The following is a 21,891-nucleotide window of genomic DNA, read 5'->3' on the forward strand; positions in this document are numbered from 1 at the left end:
TGGTCCAAGCTACCTCCTGCACTGAGCTGTGGCATCAAAGCCACAATATCAAGGCAAAAATGCCTATGCAGATCACAGACAACTGAACAACCAGTCACGGTGGTTTTGCTGCTAAAATGCAATTTTTTATTCCAAATGAAAATATACACCATTGTTCACAGAAAGGTTTCTGCTGTTTCTCTCCCCCATCAGCCCTTCGGCATTTAGAGGCTTCCTTTGTTTTATAAAAATTCCAGATGCTGATACATAATTACAATATTAATTGGCATAATAGTTGGATGGTAGCAGTCTGTATCATTGACAATCTTGTCTTCACGGCTTGAGTTCTGAGCTCAGAGTCCTGCAGAGCAGATCAAAGGGCCAAAATGAGCCCAGCAGTGGAGCGGCTCCTAGTTGGAGTGCTTTAAAAACCTTGTCTTGCTCTGAGTGACAACTGATAAAAATGTTTTCTAATGCTCCAGAAGCCTGACGTTGTCAGAGGTCTAAAGGACGGTGCTGTGTTAGTGCTATAGATTCAAGCACAGCTCTGCAATTGCTGCTGTAACAAGCAAGCTGTGAGGCTGCCTCCAACGCCTCTTTGTCTTCCCTGCTCTGGTGAATCTTTCATGTGCTTTTCTCCATAATTTCCCTCCCTCCTCACTGCTTTACTAATTAAAATTCTAATCACTCTGACAGCCAGAGCTAGTGGGGGGAAAAAAAAATTATTATTCCATACTGGAGAAGGTAATTTCAAGGTGTTTTAGCTGCCAAAGAAACGAATGGAAATTAGACAAAGAAAGTGGTTGTCAGAGGGGATGAGTTAGGTGCTCTGCTCCCTTCGACTGTAATAAAATATTAAACTTCTAAAGGAAAAAATAAAACAGGATTAATCCTATACATTATTGCCATATATTTAGAGATAATATAACCTGATCTACCTTTCTGAGTAAGGGACGGTTTTGTGTGCGTTTGTTAACATCAAAATGATTTACCTACTTTGTAGTGAACACAATGTCAAACATTTAACTTTTGTTTGATGTTTGATTGCTGATGGTATGTATTACCTGCTTTTCTGAGCTGTGGTTGGAAATACTCTTCTAAAATGTACAGGAGCCCGCATATACATATTCAGAATGGTAAACAGCTCTTGATGCAGTGTTGTGGGTTTCATGCTGCAGATATTTCAATATTAGAATTTATAAAAAGTGAAATATCGTGGTGCTCAAATCTTGCCAGTTACTTTTCCAGGCATTTTCAGTCTTGGTGGAGGTAATTTTTAGACCTACATATTTCTTCAAAGTGTATGCTTTCGTAATGCAGTGTAATAACACAGAGTTGTGTTAAGATAGAAAAACACGGTGGTCTCTGTCATACGAATATATGGGTTGAACAGACACTGATATACTTGATCACAAAGAAGCATACAGACACACAGTGTGTGTGTGTCTGCTCTCAGATCTCCATAAGGTATGTCACATAACCAGGGTAAATTAAGCGTCTGAGAGATTGCAGCAATCCAGTTAAAATAAACACTGCATCCACTTTTACCTATTGCTGAGACTAAATCCACAGCTTACTGAGATGTCAGCAAATACAAACAGTTCACTTCTGTTACTGCTGTTTTGTTACTGCCCTCATAGTGAGGAGTTAGCGGGTTTTACATGAGAGTCAAATCTCATGGTATTTAAAGCCAGGGTTTTCTAACATGACTGAACCTTTTTCTCCAACCTGAGGATAGAAAGGGACAAGGGAGAAAAATCATACTTTGAGTGTTTGGATTGCATTGTGTTCTGCTATTTGTGTCAGGACTGCTTTTGGACAACGTAGAAATGCTTCTGCAGCCCCAGCTTTGTAATCAGAAAGAGGTGCAGAGTTTTGCCTTGCTGGCTTGCAGCTGTAGTTGCTTGCAGGGTTGGGTGTTTCAGAAAATACACATCCTTTTCCTTATCATCCTCCCAGTCTTTTTATAAACATACCATGACAGAATTGTAACACTTACTTCAGCTATTTTGACAAGTCTTCAACAACTTTGCTAGAGGCCATCATTTGTCTTTTACTGACTGATGAAGAAGTTCCTGTCCTCAAAGCTGTTTCCTTTTGCCTGTCACTCCCACAATGCTTTCTTCATTTATGTGAGATTTCAATGCAAAAGCGGCTCCCAGTTCTTATCTTGAAATGCTGGACTACTGGACTTTTCCTTCCAGGAACAGATACTAAGTGACTGAGGTAATGCATGTTTGCTATTACCACTGCAAAAAAAACAGTTCATGAGACTCTTGCCCAAATCCAGCTAGTTCCACTTCAACAGTTCAGTCAACCAGGTGAAATTGTATCGCTACTGCATGGCTGAATATATTCTAAATCCAGAAGTAGCAGTCATTGAATGTACAGTGAACAATGGTACTGAAAAAGGAATTTTTCTTTATTCTGCAGAGCCAACCTCTTCCATTTCTGAAGTCCTTTATTTTCAATGGAAAAAAAAAAAAGGAAAAAAAAGAAAAAAAAAGAAGCTCAAAAGAGGAAAAAAAATAATCACATGGGATCCTTCATTCTCCCCTGTGGTAAACTGAAGACAAAACAGAGGAAATGCAAACCTCAGACAAGCTTTTTCACATTAATTTACAAACCTGTTTTCTCTTTTTTTTTTCACCCTACTACATTTTCCCTAACACAACATTTGAAAAATGGGCATAAAATATGTACACAGAAGAGGAACTAGGAAGGTAAAATAGTTGGTTAAGCAAACGCCTTTGTTTTCCAAGGAAAATGATTATATTGACATGGGACTTCCTAGTTTATTTGAAGAGTCAGATGATCCTGCCCTTACGTGCAGGTTTTAGGGAATGAAAGTGTGCAGAAATCTTTGAAAATGTCACTTCAATATCCTATGTTAAATATTGGGTGGGAAAAGGTTTAGTTTATACCTTTATCTAGGACTCAACGTTCTAGGTTAATCAGAAATTTATGGGTGGGAGAGTGATGTGTCCTTAACTGGGGGGAAAAATAAAACCACACAAACAAACAACAAAAACCCAACCCAAAACAAAACAAACAAAAAAAAAAACCAAAAAACAAACCAACAGATTTGATTATAGAAATCAGCAATGGCTCAGGAAAATGCTTATTTTGATTGATCTGATTCATGCATAATGAGTAGAAAATGTCATGTAAGTTATAAAAAAAACCAAACCCAAGCCTAACAGCCACTGAGCTGTGGTCAACTTACCTCTGATATTACAATTCCATCTTCTAACAATAAATTGTTCCATGTCTTCCATTGAAATGAAATCATAAATCCTATCTAAAGAACTTTTTCTTTTTACGCAAGAATAAGTTTTTAAGAAAATAATTATTTATCAGCATTGACTTGACACTGTTAGCAACATGATGTGGGTGGTACGGATGACTGATGTCAAATACAAAATTTTATTATGATAGATCAGGTTGTCAGATGGTGTAAATCTGACACTGATCAAGTTTTCATGTGTATATCAAATGAAGATCAGATCTGTTATATTTTTCTTATGGATTCCAAGAATATAACATATTAAACCTTTAAAGGATATCAATATGCTGAATATTAGTTCAGTAAAAATGATGAAATCTACTTTGTCTTGGAAGAGGAGAGTTTAGATTCACTGAATTCTTAGCCCAGAAAGGTAGCAAAATAGCCCAGGAAAGTTCTAGCAAAAACATTTAAGATGAAATGGAGACAACAGCAGAGAAATCTTTCAGAATTCTTGGTCAGCCTGGTATTTCCAATGAGGTTTAGGGATACAGGAGACCTGTAGGGGTCTAGGGATCCTATGGATCTCTGGAAGTTAACTTTCCCAGACTGCTGCTCAGAGCTGGGCTGTGGCCCAGGGTAGATCAAGTCAGCCTGGCCTCATCTAGTGGAGCCTTGGAAGCCTCAGGAGTGGAGTTTTTACGCCCTCTCTGCCTTGAAGCTCAGTCTGAGCTTACAGCTCCCTTTCCTTGCATGTGCACCTGAACTGTGGTTTCATGGGGTTTTCTGGGCAGGGCTCCCTCAGTCCCTTCGGCTGGAGACCTTCCAGCTTTGTATAAAATAAATAAATAGTTGCTGAACTGGAAAGAGGAAATGAATCTCAGCAGTGGCAGCTGGGTCCTCAGTCTAATGAAGATTTAATTATTTATACACAAGGAGAGAACAGCTAACCACGGCCTGATAACCTTCTTCCCTTTGAATACCTTTGTGGTCTCTTGGGACAGAGGGATCTGAATGCCTTCAGACAGATGTGAGATTGAACTCATTCAGGACAAATGCTCTAATCACTGAACTATTAAGTAAAACAGATATAATACTGCTCCCTCCCATTCCTGGAAACTGTCATTTCATTGGTCTTGTTTTTCCTACAAACTTGACAGAAATGGAATTTTTCCCTGTAGGTAAAATGAAACATGAGCATGAAGCAGTCTGGGAGGAGTGGAAGCAAAGGAGCAGCTTTCACTTTTGCAAGATAGAAAACAAAGGAAAAGTGGTACATGAGCTTTATTTGAATGTATCAAATACATATTTTCCCCCCCGCCCCCCTCCCCCTCCCTCGCCGTTTGGCTGCCTATCTGAAAAATCAATTATTTGCTTTTTCAGGGCTACTTTTATATCCATATCCTCATAAAAAGAGACAGTTGCATAATGAATAGTTAAAATCTGCCTCTTGCATGTCATGTGTAAGTTGTCTCAGTATCTGAAGTGATGGAGAGAGAAATCTGTGCATTTGTGTCAAGGGGTGGTTGCAAGGAAGGATTTTGTCAGCATTTCACGTGGCAGTTTCTGAATTCTCCTTCCCTTCATTTCCTTTCTCAGCAGCCAACAAAGTGGGTTGACACAAGGCGAATGCCTGCCAAAGAACTTTAACAGGAGGCAGTTTTTAATTAACAGGGGCCAAAGAAGGTGATAACCCCAAGGGTAGTGAGGAGAAATTAACATGGAAAAGCAGTTCCACGCTTCTGTGGGTCCCAAAAGGCCATTCGTATTAGTGGTGTCTGTTCTGATTGAACCTTTTCCGTGTCTATTGATTCCCTTGTCAGAGTCTAACAAAAACACTGCTGGCCGTCAGTTGTTTGCTCATGGTGGCAGCTTATGGCTTGAAACAGCTTCCTTGTAAAACAGTTTGCATGGCGAGGTCTGTCGTTGTGCTAGCATTTCCCAGAAATGATTAATTTTGTTAGACCTGGAATAAAACTCAATAAAATTAAAGCAACAGCCTGCTGAACTGAAAGAAATTCATTCCACAGTTTCTCTCCAAGTAATCATTTTGTCCTATGAACTGTATGCCTGGCTTACTGTTTTGGTTTATGTAATGTTTTAATTATTAACCTTTTAAAAAGTGAGATTTCAGAGAAGATAATCATGTTGGCTGTCTCAGAAAGGATTTAGCCATTGAGCTTATATGGCACTTTTGGAAAATATTTCTAAAAAATAATATCCTGTGGATAAATATTTCAAGTTTCTCTTCCTGGGATGAAAATGAATAATAAATAAGGCTTGTAAGAGCTTGAGGAAAAACCTGCCTAGCAAGCAAATATAAATAAGTAAAAAAAGAAATGTAATAAATAAATAAACAGCTGACACCTTTATGTGTTTCAGTGCCTGATCCAAATTCAACTAATGCCAAAAGGTGGAGGACCATTTTTTACAACTCAGGAAAATCCACGCTTACTTTTAAATATTTCTGCTGCACAGCTGACTTCAAATAATAAAAAGCATAATTCAATAATATTTGAACAGCTTTATAAAGAAGTGCCCAACATTTGCCTTCTTGCTTCTTAGAGCCGTGGAAAAAGATTGTCATTATTTCAAAGGGAAGTACTGTTCCTATTTTCCTCTTCAGAGTCGTCACCTAAATGATGATGTTCATTTGGTTAACTGATTTATTCAAACAAAGTGTGGTTAACCCATTCCACTTGAAAGACTGTCAGTCTCAGTCCTTCAGATGTGTTAGCTACTTGAGTACAGACTGTCCTTGGAAAATCATGCTCAGCTCCCACTGACTTCAATAGCAATGTTACCTTTTTCAGAGTACAAAGTTGGCCTCTATACCGCATCCTATTTTTCTTTCAGCCCTCTTTGCAAAAATAATGTAATACATGCTTCTGAGGACTGAAGAGTCATTGTTTTTTATTTGCACTAATTGTTTCCAATGTTTGCACAGTGCACTTTAGCAGAAGTGCATATCAATGCCCCCCCCCCAAAAAAAAAAAAAAAAAAAAAAAAAATCCAGTCTGAGCTCAAACACTTACAGAACCACTGCATTAGTTGAGACAAGTGAGAGAGGAAAAATGTCAGTAAGCTTGCTGGGGAAAAACTCAATGCTCACAGAGGTGTATACGTAGATATATACAAGACATGCACATATATGTAAGTTGTTTGAGTGTTTCATGTAATTATGCAGAAATTATAACTTTTTTTTGCATCAATGAGAAATGTAATGAAAACATTAAAAGGTTGATCCTTAAGTGTTTTATCCTTCATGCTCCTTTTTAAAATATCATGCCACTCTACAAATAATTTAATCCTCAAGTTCCCTTGGCAGGTTGCAGACATGCACTTGATAGTGAGGAAAACCTGTGATGTTTGCTTTGACTACTTGCTACTCATGGTTTCTCTTTGCTTGCTTATATTATGTCAGTTGTCAATGTTGTCCTCTCCAGTTGTTTGACTGAAAAAAAGTGGAAAGAACACAATTAAGACATAGTGATAAACCATGGGAAAGTAATTTTGCAGATCGCTTTTGGCTATATAATCATTAATAAATGGTGTGATGTACTCTATTTTCTGGAGTTAGAAATAACGGCAACTTTTTTCCTTCATGTATTTATTATTTACCAGGTTTACACATGCAAATGGTTTTTATATTGTGCAAACCCCACCATTTCATACAAAATACATTCAAAAGCAGCCGTGGATTTTGAGAATTAAAGTTTTTTGTGTTAGTGAAAACAGGAGCTGGGCCATCCTCAGGCATCTTCAGCCCATTCTTAGGACTAGTATAATACAGGCAACTATTATTAACTTTCTCTTATTTGTAATTCAGCCTCAGTACTGTTATGGAAGAATTATCTGCACATCATCCTACTTAAACAGTGTCACTCTCATTAGGCAGAATATTAATGACAAGACTATTAGTATCTGTATTGCTTGTACTATAGTCTGGAAAGCATAGCTAGAAAATGGACTAAGATCTTTGTTTATTTCACACAGTTGGTTAAGTGTGCTTTTAAAGGCAGTGTAAATTGCTTGCTCTTTTTGAAGGAATTTTCACCCCCCCACAAGAGGTCACCCAAGGTAAATCTTATCACTGACACTTGCCTTGCTGTGATTAAAATGGCTAGGTAACAGTCATGTAACAAGGGCTGATTTTTTATATTTTAATTTTAGAAGAAATGGTAATCGATGTTAAACAATAGGAGCTTTGGTAACAAATAAGCCTAGTGCAGCTAGAGAGGTTGCAGGTACCAGCATCCATTGTGCACTTGAACCCTTAAGGTCTCATAGCTGCTGCTTGTTATTTTGCAACACATATTCTCAGAGAGAACCACCTCAGAGAACAGAAAGCTGTTGATGTGTTGTAAGAAACAGCATGAAGATTTTCTTACTTTTTTTTAATTAAAAAAAAAAAAGTCTTTTCTAGTTTCAAAAAAAAAATGCTACATAGTTTCTAGCTGAAAAAAGCATAGTGCATCTGGGCTGGTAACGTTGTTTGTTATTATCTCTGTATGTCACTGTTTAAGTCGAGACAACGAACACTGAGAAAATATTATCTTCCTCTTTCCCCCTCCTGGAAACAAATCTCAGAGAAAATACTGAGAAATGATATTTTAATTGTTTTGACCTCTAAAGCCATTAAATAATTATGAAACCTCTTCTCTTCAACAATTGCTTGAAGTACTTTATATTCTTTCCTCAACATATAGCAGTTTCCAGCTAGTAGCAGTGTGATTGATTTTTCCATATCAGATACGTTGTTATGGTCTCTTGTTTCCATAGCAAACCTATAGCATCTGTCTTCAACCTCAGGCTGCAGTCCTGCACTACCCAGTGATACTTTATGCGACCACATCCTTCCATTACAAGTATGAGTGGATTAATATTGATTTTTTCCTCTTGTCCAAGACTGAAGGTCCATCTTAACAGCAATAAATTACACAGCTGAAACATGAGTGTATGCTTGGTCCACCTTGGTCTTCACGGCCAGGATTATTACTTTGTCTCAAAACCAATCTCTGATGTTTTTAACCCATTACAAGGCTGAAGGCTGTGTCAGGTTTAAGCACTTGTTTGGGTGATGTTGACAACAATCCAGCATTTCCAGAAAACCTGGCTCCCTGGTTCCAGTATCAGTGCTTAACTCTTAAGCACAAATTTGTGAGAGTGACCTGCCATGGTCCACACACAGCCAAGCTTGGAAATAAAACAGCAAAGAACAGTACGAGAGCAGGATTGACAATCAATGAGAACTGATTAACTTAGAAAGAAAGTTAAATAAGGGCAGGAACAGAGAGGGTAACAGAACAATACTGAGTAGCAGAAACAGCACTGCTGGAGGTGTCAGGACGTACAGAGTTAAGGACACACTTTCACAAGTGGTGATCAGATGAATGGCATGCATGATGTTTCTGTCAAAGCCCTGTATACTGCTGCAACTTCTCCAAATCTCTTTTTTTCCAGCCTTGCTTGACTGATGAAGGGAAACTCAAAATCCGTGTAAGGTCTAAAATTTGCAACAGGGAACAAATCTGCAGGAAATTAAGTACACACCTTTATCATTACTGCTTGTTTTCACTTGAAATGCCAGGTTCCTCCCTGTGTTCTGCATGCTGGGTTGCGCTGCTGTTGTGTTGGCTGGTCACTCCAGTGCTTCTAGGCAATGTTTCATAAATATGGGGATTATTTTGTTGTATTTTTCTGGTCCATTTGAGGCATTTTTGCAGCATGAAAGAAGTTTTTGATGTGCTGATTACAGGTACAGACCTTCTAGTCTGACACAGCCATGTATGTAAAGCTTGAAATAGTAATATATGGGTGTATATAGTAATAAATAAAGGTGTGGAAGAAGGTCTGGCAGCACCTGCAGGAGTGAGCCATGGGTGTGCGGAGAGATGACTGGGGACATGGGTGAAGGGGGCAGTTGTGAAGATGAGCCTGGCCCCACTGCAGTGTGAACCCCCCTGGACTGGTGATTCCCGGTCCCCCAGAGGCTCCTTTCCATGAAACCCTGTCCTACAGAAGCATGGAAAATACACTCCTTTGTAAAAACTGCCAGGAAGAAGAAGCAATTGCCAGGCTGTGGTGGTAACCAGATGCAAACATGAGGTCCCGGAGCGAAAACAGGTTGCAGAGCCTGTGGCTTCTTATGGTCCTGGGCTACCACAGAGGTGGCACCAGCGGCTGCACGGTGCTGGAGAGGACATCATCTTCTCCCTCCTGGGCAGCTTACTTTGGGCCAGAGATGGCTATTTTTTTCTCTTTCCCCTTTGGGCAGCCGTGTTAGCAGTTCAGTGTAATCCAAGTACATTTGAACATTTGAACAGGTCTTCATGTACTGTAATTATTTTTTGAACCCATAAATGTGTTGAGAGGCTCTGTAGTTGTATTTCTAGAGAAGATGAAGGCATTATTGTTTTTTTTTAGTTTATAAAAAGTATCGAAAATTACAAAAATTGTTATGAGCTAGAAAAAAAAGGAAGTCCAAACATTTCCAGTCTAAAATGTACTTTTTGCTTTTCCTACTAAGCTCTTTTTTTTTCTTTAAGCGCATGCAAACTTCTCTATTAACCACCAATGACATGTGATCAGCACTGCAAAAACAAGCCATAGCTAGATCATAGCTTTTCTCAGGCTTCAAGTTGTGCTGACGGTTCAGCACTTTCACCTCTGTTTATGCCAAAATTCTTCTGATAGCATTTGATATTTACAACGTACAAAGTATTAACTACAGAAGGACTTGGCCAAGTATTCCTTAATGAATTGAAATTCTTCTGGTTAAAATAGTGATAGAAATAGCAGAGCCAGCTACATTCTTTTACAGAGCTATAACTGTACCCTGGAAGGGTGTCTCTTATGGAGGACCATTGGCTATAGCTGATAAATCTCAGCTAGAAATGTCTCCAGTAAAATATGAACAAGAGGTAGTAATTTTTATTCAAAATATATACTAGAAAGCTATATTCAAAATATTTTCAAATGTATATTCAATACATTCAAAATCTAGCTGTTGGAAGTAAATCTGACTGCAAGCATGAGATGAGGATAGATGTAGGTACAATTTTTCTTCAAAAATATGAGCCCTAATATTCCTAGGGAAAAAAAAAAAGGAAGCAAATCTGTATTTTAAGCACTGCTAAAGTACTTTAATAATAATTTTTGAAACAAAATATTGAGCATGTGGCAGTTGGAAACATTGCAATAATCTTTTTTAAGCTTATCTGCAGCTTTTCTGGAGACAGTCCTGAAGCTTTATCTTTTCTTGAAGACTTCCTAAGCAGTTAGGTAGCTTAGAAAGATTCTTTGCACTAACTGGAGAGAAAAATACTTTTGGTGTGCTCTCAGAGTTCAAGCTAGCAAAATGTGTGTATAGGGTGGGAACATCCCAACTCAGCCACCTCTGAATTCACTGGTAGATGGAAAAAGGAAGACGTAAATGAAAAGAAAGTACCACCAATGTGAAGGGAACATGCATTTCTCATTCTGCTTTAGTGAACATGCAAGTAGAAATGTTTTGTAAACAAAATCACTGTGTATGAAGCTGCCATATTTTAAAACTACTAATGTAGTAAAGGTTTAAATTACAGTCCCAAGAAAGCAATTTTCACAACAGTTTATCTGATGTGTTTAGACTCTGATTTTATTCACAAATTATTTGCAAATGATTTTTTTCCTTATTTGCTCCTTGGAAATTTTTTTTGGCAGGGTTTTGTTTTTTTTTTTTTTTTTTAAAGAAACTTCATTCACTGAATTTCATGCAGATTTTTGATTAGGAGCAATTATTTGCATATTAATATTTTTCTTATGAAGTGCATGCTGCACAGGTGGATAGCCTTATATCCTAATGTGGTCTTCTGAGCTACACAGGGATGTAAGTGCTTTCACTTTTCTCAGGAAAAGCCTAGAGATATTTTTTTCTTTGTTTTTCTTTCTTTTTTTTTTTTTTTTTACAAAAAAACCCTATTATCACAGTGCCCGAGTGTTTTGCTCTAATGGCAAAGTCTTAGCAGCAGTTATTCATGTCGAAGTAATTAAAATGGGACATTTACAAATATTTTCATTTTCTCATTTCCAGTGGAAAAACAGAGTTGGGGTAAGTTCATGTCCTTATGATTTAAAAATATCTTGCTGACCGACAGGAAAGAAACATTTAGCAAGAAACTAAGACTAGGTTACTAAGTTTGTAAAAGATATAGTTTGTACAAGGACAAGTTTTGGGGAAGAGTCTTTTTTGGTTAGGCCTATTGATGTACTCAGGAAAACTGGTGAGACTTGAGGTACAAAAAAATCTTTCCTAGGTCACAGAGGTCTATGGCATGATTTTATTACGTACTGTGACTGCTTCCTTATGAGAGAATGGCTGGTACTAGTAGTTTCTTAGTAAGAAGAAAAATGCTTTCATTTTTTTTCCTGCAGGAGTACTTCACTGTATTCACTAGAAATACAGTGGGTATTTCCTTCTTTGTAATATCATAATGATTCTGAATTTGATTACTATGAAAAGTTATTCTGAAGAAGGAGTGTTATTTGAAAAGTCATTCATTTGTGATACTTTAAAATATTTCTAAGCAATTGTTAAGAAGACAGTGTATATTTCTTCTATTAGATTACATTTTCCCTTAGCATTGCTAAATGTTTTACCTATTATTTTATCATGTTACATAAACTGCTAATAGTCATAACTAAAATTTAAAGTGGAAAAGAGTTACATTTTACAGAAACTAAATTCTGCCTGCAATCATAGTTTCACAATATGTCCATCTATTTTTATTGTCATGCTTGTTTTTAAAAAATTTAAAGCATTAGTATGTCAAATACAGTATTACATTTTTATGAGTCTCATTAAAGTCCAGTGAAAACCACAAGGCTGGGGTAAATGAGTACATGCTGGTGCTCAAGGGTCATGTGGAGACTCACTGTACCAAAGCAATGTAACCTGTTGGGTTTTGAAAAGGAGGACCGTTTGTACTCGATTTCCAGCTGGAGGAGGCAGAGTGAAGGCTCAGTGCTTCCAGCCTCCTTTGCCTCTTTATCCTCATGGGTCAGCCAAAGCCAACCCAAATACCCTCAGAAATGCTCCAGTGCATGTGCAGGTTAAGATGCAAAATCCGCAGAGGAGTTCCGGTCCCTTGCAGTCTGTGTGGAGGGATGTGCTCTGCAGCCCGGGCTGGATACTGAGGACTGATGTCCTCTAGAGCCCACAGTGGTCCTGTGCAAGCTCTATTTAGGCCAGCTTTATTGCACTGCCACCTGAAACAAGGGTTAGCCTGGACATTTTTATTGCCTTCAAGTATTTTCAACCTCTATAAATACAGATGACAATAAGTGTTTTTCATATTCATAGACTCAAAGCCATTTTCCCTCTAGCCATAAAGGAGCAGTTAAGGAATTATTATAAAAAAAGGTCTGCAGTGTGTGTAGGAGTTCTGAAATATAATGTATCTGGTATGCCTTGAGTAAAGTAATTGTGTTAGAAAAGTATTTTTGGTGTATGTTTTGTATGGAAAATGGAGGAAAATGGGAATATAGCCTTTTACATCCTTCATAATATAGCTGCAAGTATGTGCTATCACAAGAACATTAAGACTGCAAGTAAGCTACTGAAATCTTAAAAGAAAATTGTTAAAAATAAGCTTTCCTTGTTCCTATGTATTATGATACAATGTTTAATTATATGACCAAATACTACTTATTCTACAATTTCAGTAGGTATGCCACATTCCAGAGAAATCTCTTAGCATAGAGTAGAATATAGCTGAAAGTGCTCAACCCATAATAACTTTCCATAATAACTTGGTTTTGCCCTAAGGCAGAAGCTTAAAGAACTGGATAGATCCATTACTTAAGAAAACTTTGAGGGAGTATAAGAACATGGAATGGCATTTCATGGAAGGAAAAAAAAAAATCGTGGCAGCTTTTATAGCATGTTAAGCTCTCAAAAGGTAAATAATATTTCCCGAAAGGGAGCACAATCTGCAAAGGAAGACATTATAAATAGATGACTAATGTCAATTCGACAATGTTCCTTAAAATGACCTTGCAAATCAGGGAAGACAGGTTCAGTATTCTTCTAGGGAAACACTGGATGTGCCTACATGGGCTTTTAGTTTTGATCAGAAGCATGCTTTTGAAGCAGATGCCCAAGTTGTCTCTACTGAACTGCATAGCGCACAGCAGTGTCAGCGTGCTCAGCATGGATTTCTGTTAGATGAAACTCAAATGGAATACACTTTAGCAAAAGGTACCTTATGCACCCCAATCACAGTCCATAAGAAATAGTTCCCCAAAGAAAAAAAAAAAAAAAGGTAGAAACAAGCATACAAACAAACCCTGAGATGTGTGTTGTATAGGTCTCAGGTTCTTGCCACTAGCTGCAGCTCTACAGAGCTCTCTGGCTGCTCTGTTGGCTCGTGTAGACATAGCCATAGTTTCTGCAGACTGCTGTTGGGGATGTATACGGCAGCAAAAGTGTATCACTCAAAAGAACAGATCCTGTGGGATATTACAATTTACAGTGAAGAAGTTCTGATAAGAGGGGTAAAAAACACAACAGAAGCTGACATATTTTTGAAGAATATTGAAGCTAGAGGTAGCAGCCAACAGACTGTAGTGGAATTACTGTGCAACCTTAACAGCACTGCTTGTTCACAGTGGCAATAATGTTTCTACTATTCCAAAAGCCTGTATAATTTTGAGTTGGAATAGTAGTATCTTCTGAACCTGTGTACATGTGCACATTTTTTCTTACATTTTTTGAGTTTCTCCCTGTGAAAGGGTGAGTTAATATTTTCTTAACTGTAAGATGAATGAAAATTAAAAATAAATTGTTTACCAAGATATTTTCTGTAGTTGTTAGAATTAAGCTCATCTGTCTATGTGATAAATTTTTATGAATCTGTGTGGGTAGAAAGAAAATGTGTGTTTTCCCCATTCTCCCTTAAAGAAGGACTTTCTAGAAAGTCAAGTACCTTAAATGACTTCATTGAGAAAACAGAAGTAAATGTGAGCATATCTATTGGCTTTGCCAGCTTCTGCATTATGCCCCACTAGGCATGTCACAAAACAGCAACAGAATAACTTCAGTTATAAGGAAAAAGCAGGCTTTTAGTGTAATAAGTGTAATAAGACTACCTGTGTGCTGCAGAATTCATAGCAAAACCTAGGCTTGTGTTCAATTCTTGTGCTGCTTTTAAAGGAGACAGGCAGTTTAAGCAGAACCTTTGAGAAAGCTAAGGGCATGGTGTGTAAAACATCACCCATAAATTAGAAAAATAGTGGCTATAAACTTTAACAAAGGACGTCTGTCTTCAATACCGACAATAGAAACCTCGGAATATTTGTAACAGCAAATATGCCGCAGACAACAGGAGTCTTGATGCTCAGTCACTTCATTACCTTATCTTATTGTGTGGCAACAAGGTTTGCATTGTGAGAAAAATGCATACGCATTTCTCAGAGTAAAATCCTGCTGGCCCTGTTGAAGACAATTCTTGTTGACTTCAGCAGGAATAGGGTTTGAAGCAAAATATCTTCTAACAAATACTGATCAGGTAGTAGAGAAATGAAATTAGTTGATCTGATGGAGAAAAAACTGCTCCACTTCAGAAACATATTGTATTATAGTGATTTCTTTTCCTATTAACTCTTTAAAATGTACTTGATACTGTCACAGACTTTAAAGTTTTCTTTTTTTCTGCCTCATTAGAGCCAAGCTTTACTCATAAATTATGGGTACTAGTTCAATGAAGTAGACAGTCCATCATACTATTGAGGCCTGCCCACGTATGATGCCGAAGAACTTCCAGTTTACCATGCACTTGAAATAGTGCAACCAAGAGCGCTATTGTGTGACCGTTAATCATCTCTACCTACCATCTCTTTCTACCCCCTGACAAAATTACCATACTGCCTAATCTTGTTGGGAATAGCTATACATACCACAAGATTATCCTATAATTTCTGATGGAGTGGGATGTTTAAAAGATTCCCTGTCAATAAAGTCAACAAGGTTAATCATAATCAGCACACGAAGCAGAAGCACCGAGAATTAAACTAGCGCATCCTCTAGGAATGGCAAGTGACTACTACAAAGAGCAAGTTAACTGCAAAAAGCAGGAGCTGGTGAATTAAATCATATGCTGCTATATATAGTCACACGTAAGATGTGGGGGGAAAATCACTGAAGAAGATGACAGATCCAACATGACTGTAAGTGAATGTATGATGGCTTATATACTGTGAAATCCTATGAAAGCGTCCAGACTCAGCAGAAACACTAGTCACTATCAGGCAGTGGTCATCGCTATTAAGAATCATTTGGCCTAACAGGGTCCTTTGGGGGATGGCTAATTTATGACAATTTCCTGACTCGTTTAGGTCTGCTGCAGTGGGGTGTTACATTCTTCATATTCTGAACCTCTCAATATTCACCATGGCTTCTGCTGGCGCAACTTAAATGTTGCGGTGCATGCAGAATAAAACAAATCCCAAAACAGTATCACCACAAATCAGGGCAATATTTTAATAAGGTATTTGACTGAAGTGATGTAGTTGCGGCTGACACTGGAGTGATATCTTTCATTTATAAAGTAGAAATTATTTGCATTTAGACTTTACTACAGCTGTCTACTTCTACTTCCAGAGACACGTCTTTACTAAAGAAACCTCATAAAAAGGAGACAGTGTTGATTTTTTTAAATCTTTGAACTCTAATGTTGTTTTAAAAGAACTGAAATAATTGTGCGAGGTTTTTGTTTGTTCTATCCCCGCCCCCCCCCCCCCCCCCCGCCCCCAGTCATTAGGGTAAACTTCTTGGCACAAGTTAAACAGAACATTTAGTTGTTATCTTTGGCAGATGGATTTTCTTGTTGGTGGACTGAATTTGAGGCTCTGTGCTCAGAGTTCAGAGGTCATGTGTGAATTTGTTATGCTTCCTTGTTAACTCAATGAAATAAATTAGTCTGATGAAATTCTCATGAAGTGTTTATTTTTTAATGTTTCTATAACATACAATAAATTATAATTTATGAGGTGTAATTGAAGAAAAGTCTAGAGGAAGTTGTGTATAAGATTAGGGGATTATTAAATCAATTTTATTGTGTTTTCAAAACTTAAAATATTTTACAGTTACAATAAATTGTTTGAAAGTGCTATCAACCTATAAATTTTAATAATTTAATAAATATTCTGCCATAAAGTGGGGCATGTGGCCAAATCCCAGAACCGTTTGTGCACAGAGTATCACAATAGTAATGTAATGTTGGTTTTTTTTTGTTTACATGGATAATGGAAGAGTGATCTGTTCTTATGCATAACACATGGTGATTGGTCATTAATTTTAATGAACTGATCTAAAGACCTTGCAGGATCTGGGAGGATAGCTGACATCTCACTCCTCTTTCCCCATCTGTTGCAGCCTGTTAGATACTGCTGTTGAATATAAGGAGGGAGCATCACTTATTACCTCTCTTGAAGCATGTTGACCTTCTAGGCTCTTGGCAAAGTGACTACAATGTCAATATACATTTTAATGTGAGACTGAAGGTAGTTATTAATCTCTCACTGCTTGCCCAGAAAGACACAAATAGGGAAAATGTGAATTTATTTCACATGAAGGGGAAGGAGACTGAATAGAACTGGAAAGCAGCTGCTGCAGTTGTTTTTGGTGTGTTCTTTGTGTGTTTTTATGTTTCACATGGCCTTGGTAAACTGTATGCTGCCAGTAGAGCAGAAGATCTAAGAGGTCTTCTCCAATAACAGCTGTTCCCCACTGGATGGTGGGAACAGCGGGGTGAGAGACAGAAAGTGCAGGACTCATTCTGTATCTCAATAAGAAAGACCCAGCAACAAATGGTTGAATAAGATAATTGCTTTAATAAGAAGAGGAATGTAGATACCCAGCAAATCTGATGTCCCCTTGGCTGCTGGTTGCCCTGTGTTTGTGTGGTATTGGTTGGAGCTCAGATTTTCACACACCACGCTGTGCAGAGCAGATTCTGTCCATGGAAAAACAATCTCTCTTTTGGTCATATGATTTCCTCACAAGAAAACAATTGTATTCCTAGAAGATGCTCTCTGGAGAACTTCTTGATGTGCTTTTAGGTAAAGGCAAAGCCACGAAGGTGGCGCAGTACCCAGTGGGAGCTGCCTACAGCCTTGTCTCTTGCAATGTACTGGCTGAGTTCAAGCTGCAGCCAAGGAATTTGTGCAGGGCAGCACAGACCTGAAGGCCACAGACCTGAAGGTATGTGTAGCGCAGTACAGCACAGCACAGCACAGTCCTGTGCCTACTTATATTAGGTGTTATGTGCATCACTAGTTCCTAAACATGCAAAACTCCCCATCAAGGTCAATAAAGCAGCTGTCCAACAATGAACTATGAGTGCAGAGTTGTAGGTAGTATGATAACTGTGTTGTTTGTAGTACAGCACCTAGAAATCTTAATTTATTTTTGCTATTAAATTATGTTCTATATTTAGATAATAAAGTGCTTTCTGTGGAAATTAAATAAAGAAATTTTAAATAAAAAGAGGTCACTCATAATTTCCTTTACTTATCCCATGCTAAAAAACCCAGCAGATGAGATGGATGAGATTTAATCCAATTTTAGTGACTTAATCTAGGGAAGGGTTGTATGAGAGTTGACAATCTATATACATTCTTTGCATCTCATACAAACATAATTTCAGATCCTTTTGAAAGGCTATGCATGTCCTCATTCATTTACCTATTTACTGCAAAGGGAGAATCCAATTTCTTCCAGATTATGCTTATCTGTCATGAAAGGAGTCCTCATTTACTAGTGGAATTGACAAAGACCATGTATCAAGTGATTGTTTCTGCTTTTGAAGTAATTTCTTTTTGTGACTATATAAATATATATATATTTATATGCACACACTTCAGCTACATTCTGACTTAATGAAAAGCTTAATAAAAATCAGCATTTGTAGCTCCTGTGTAGTCAGATAAATTAGTTAATGCACAAACTGAGCTCTTATGTATTATGCAAAAGATTAGTTTTAACATTTGCATAATGTGCTACAAATGACCTACTGTTTCAAGCAGTAGAAGCTTGGTTAAAAGTGGGTTGAAAGCTGAAGTGACATCAATAAAGTAATTATTCTTAGCTTGGCACACCTCATTCATTCTCAAAAGTTCAAGACCCCCTACAGTGCTGAGAGAACAGCTGAAAGACACTGAAGGTGGGTGGGTTAAAGCAAAAATAATGCAATGGGAGTCAACAGGAAGAGCACAGAATGATCAGTGTGGTTTGGATAGCGGCGATCCTTAGCTCTTCAGTGTCTGATCCAAAATCTCATTAACCTGAAAAGCAGTCCTTAAGCTTTTTTAAAGAGTATTAGTCTGGACCACAAATTGCAGATCCAAAGTATGAGATTGTACTAATACGGCTGACTACTCTGTGAGTAAAACTTAGATCAGTGTAATTTCTGAGGAGGAGGGGGAAGCAGTCTCCCCTTACAAATCTGGAAATAATTATGTGGTAGCTTCTCTACATGAGAAACAACAAATGCCTGAATTTACATCATGGATTTGATCATATCTGAGGGTGGCACAGAAAGTGGATTGGAAACGCATGGTCTCCAGTCATTCCTTGGTCTGGTTCATTACATGGTCAGAGACCTTACTGTTTCCTCAGGTTTCATGTAGGGAAAAAACCCCATGAAAACACTCTCACAAAATTTTGACCTGCTATGGCAGTTTACAAGAACAATGGGTCCATGGTGCTAACGCTATTCAATGACATGATTGTCTGAGTCAGCATTACTCATAAAATATTATTCTCTAGCTGTCTGCTGTTAGACAGCCGGTACTGAAAGCATTTCAGTCTCTCCGCAGTCCTGGGGGCCAACCAACCTCTTTAATTGGTGCTATTAAAGAACCTTCTTAACTTCCTCTCAGACAAAGGATTAAATGAACATGTTAGAATTGTTAACCCTAGACTGACTGAGGCATGTGAATAGAGCAAAGGAAAGAGAAATATACTACCACTGATGGGATAATGGGCTTCCCTCTGTCACACGTTGGAAGAAGCACAAAAGCATCTTGTACTGTATGTTGAGCCAGCATACACGTACCTGCATTCATTTAATGTACATTTAATCTAATTTTAAAGGGAATTATTAGTGAAATTTAAGAAGAAATCAATCAATCAATACACAAAGTATTATGTCTTCACTAATTTTGTTCTAATTGAAGAAAAAAAGCACCCGAAATAGCCACTTCTTTATACATTAGGGGCTAGAAGATTTTGCAATCCAAATAATTTTTTGACTGACACCACCTCAAATGGGGTAGAATAAGGTCTAATACCCCCATAGTATGAAAATACAAGCTGCAGAGACTGAACTTCGGCATTGCCAATTCTTGCAGCTTGTTAGCATGGGCCTTGTAATTTCCGATGGTTCCAGCGAAGCCCCAGACACCAACACTGTGTGAAAACACTAGCAAAGGAGTTGTTAAGTCTTCCGGTTACAGAAGGGAAACCTGAATAAAAAAGATATATTTGAAGAACTGAAAAAAGGAGTAACCTCTTTTTGGGGTTGGCAGCAGGGAAGAAAGAATGGTTGGGCAGCAGCAGGGATGGCCAGCAGGCATGATAGCACCCAGAGGGGGTGGCTGCCTTGGGGTGTCCGTGGTACGATGGCCTCTGCTGCATGGGACGTCAGGTCCTGCCCTTTGCCCTCACCAGGGTTCAGTGTGCCGTGCACTTCCCCCACTGACACAGCTTTCTTTGGGAAGCATCGAACTGGTTAGGGCCTGTGCTGCCTCTGGAACGGGAGCTGCACCCCTGCATTGTCAGCCTGGGCTGGTGAACCTCTTAACCTGCACGCTCCATCCAACGCTAGCACTTCTTCCTGCTCTGACTTCTGCATTCTTCCGATTCCTTACACAGTGCTGCTCAAATACCTGACTTCTGAGTAAAAAACCTGTGTTGCTCAGGAACAACCAGGGGAGTGAGAATCCCTTCCTTTCTGTAACACGCAGAGACACAGCAGATGGAGTAAATGGACCAGCTGGTTTCAGTGCTGAGCTACCTGTGTTGCACTCCAGCCGCTCCATCAGGAAAAAGACCACCTGCCTGGATGTTTGGTTAAAACCTCTCCTGAAATAAAGAATCCAGAAATTCAGAATTATATGCATTTCATTCAAGAAGTATATAAATTCAACACTTTCATGATCATGGGCAGTGTGTATGTGTGTAAGAAAGTGAGCAGGGCATTTAATTAGTAACTTTTCAGAGGCTTGGTAACAGCCATAGGCACAGTGGATTGCAGTCAGGTCATTTTTATCAATTTGACGAAGTCTCATTGTTTCACTAGGAAGCACTGTTTGCAGCTATCTGTATGACAGCCAGTGTTCTGTCTTAATTAGTACTATTATTTCTACTTCACCTAAAATAGCTGAAGGGTTCTCCTGGGATCTATTCTTGGATACAATTTTGTTTAATCTTATTATTAATGGTAATAATTTTTTTCTTGCTTGGATTATCATCTGTATGCCAATGATTCTATTATTTAAACAAATAATTATTACACATTACAATTCTATTTATTGCATGACAATAACAAATCATAGTTACAGCTTATTCAAAGTAAATTAGTTCTAAAACACTAATAAAATTAATTGCAAGATGTTTGATTGCAAACTAGAGCTGGTTAAAACAGGAGCTCTTTATCATGGTCTTTGATAGTGCACTACTTACTGGAATAAAGCTACCAGCCTTAAATATCTTGGTGCTTGTTAGCAAACAAAGAGTAATTGAAACTTGGTTGCTAAGAGACATTATTTCTCATTGTTGACAATCATGATTTTCTTTGATTGCTGCTTCTATTGTTGTTCATTACACAAGCTAAATGTTTTCCTATAACATTGTGAAAACATGCTTGGGATTCCAATTGTTCTATGAGATACCACTGGGTCTGGTTATAAAGCTTTCAGTCAGGATGGCATGCTCTTGGAAGAGTGTGGGATTTTCTGTTGTAGATGTACATTTTTTGAATGCCAAAGAGACATGAATGGAAGCCGTAATTGCAATCCAGGGTTAGCAGTGCTAGTGTTCTCTCATATACTGCAGGTGGAAAAATGTGTAGCAATTCTTTTTTTGATGTCAAAACATCTTAGCAGCACCAGATACATTTTTCAGATGCTAACACTGGCTTTTGATGCAGCAATTTTAGTCATCTGAAAAGGGGGCTTTATTTTTAAAGCTGCGGTACTCAATGCTCTTTGTAAGCTAAGCCCCACAAAAGTGCCTTTATTTCACCCCAAACCATTAATCAAAGTCTATAAAAAAGGTAACCACCTTCTGGAAGGGTATTCTTTGGCAACTAGAAAAAGTCAAAGCTCTTTGATTGCTGATGCAAACAGCCATCTATCAATTTTTCCCAAGCAATTCTGCAGATCATGTAGCTGGCAGTTTCTGTTCCACATTATTTGGTGATTAATGCAGGGGGCAAAATATTAACAGCAAAAAACCCACCCAGAGTAGTTGACTGTTTTGACACATTAAATAGGCAACTTTTGGTTTTGGTCAGAACTCTGGTCTATGGAAATTACTTAAAATATTGAAAGAGGGAAAAAAATAAAGACTATAATTTTTTACATTTAATCTTTTAAGTTAAAATTTATAAACTGTCTTAAATTAAATAAAATGTAGTGTATGC

At 38.0% G+C, this 21,891-nt stretch overlaps 1 protein-coding gene across 1 annotated transcript in view; it reads left to right on the plus strand.

The window, feature by feature from the left end:
- LOC308056817 (uncharacterized protein) overlaps positions 1 to 21,891 on the plus strand; it is a gene marked incomplete at its 5' end in the record, with an annotated part of 365,182 nt that overhangs the window by 321,439 nt on the left and 21,852 nt on the right. The window lies entirely within an intron of this gene.

This window comes from Falco punctatus (assembly GCF_963210335.1).
Source record: "Falco punctatus genome assembly, chromosome: Z".
NCBI lineage: Eukaryota > Metazoa > Chordata > Aves > Falconiformes > Falconidae > Falco > Falco punctatus.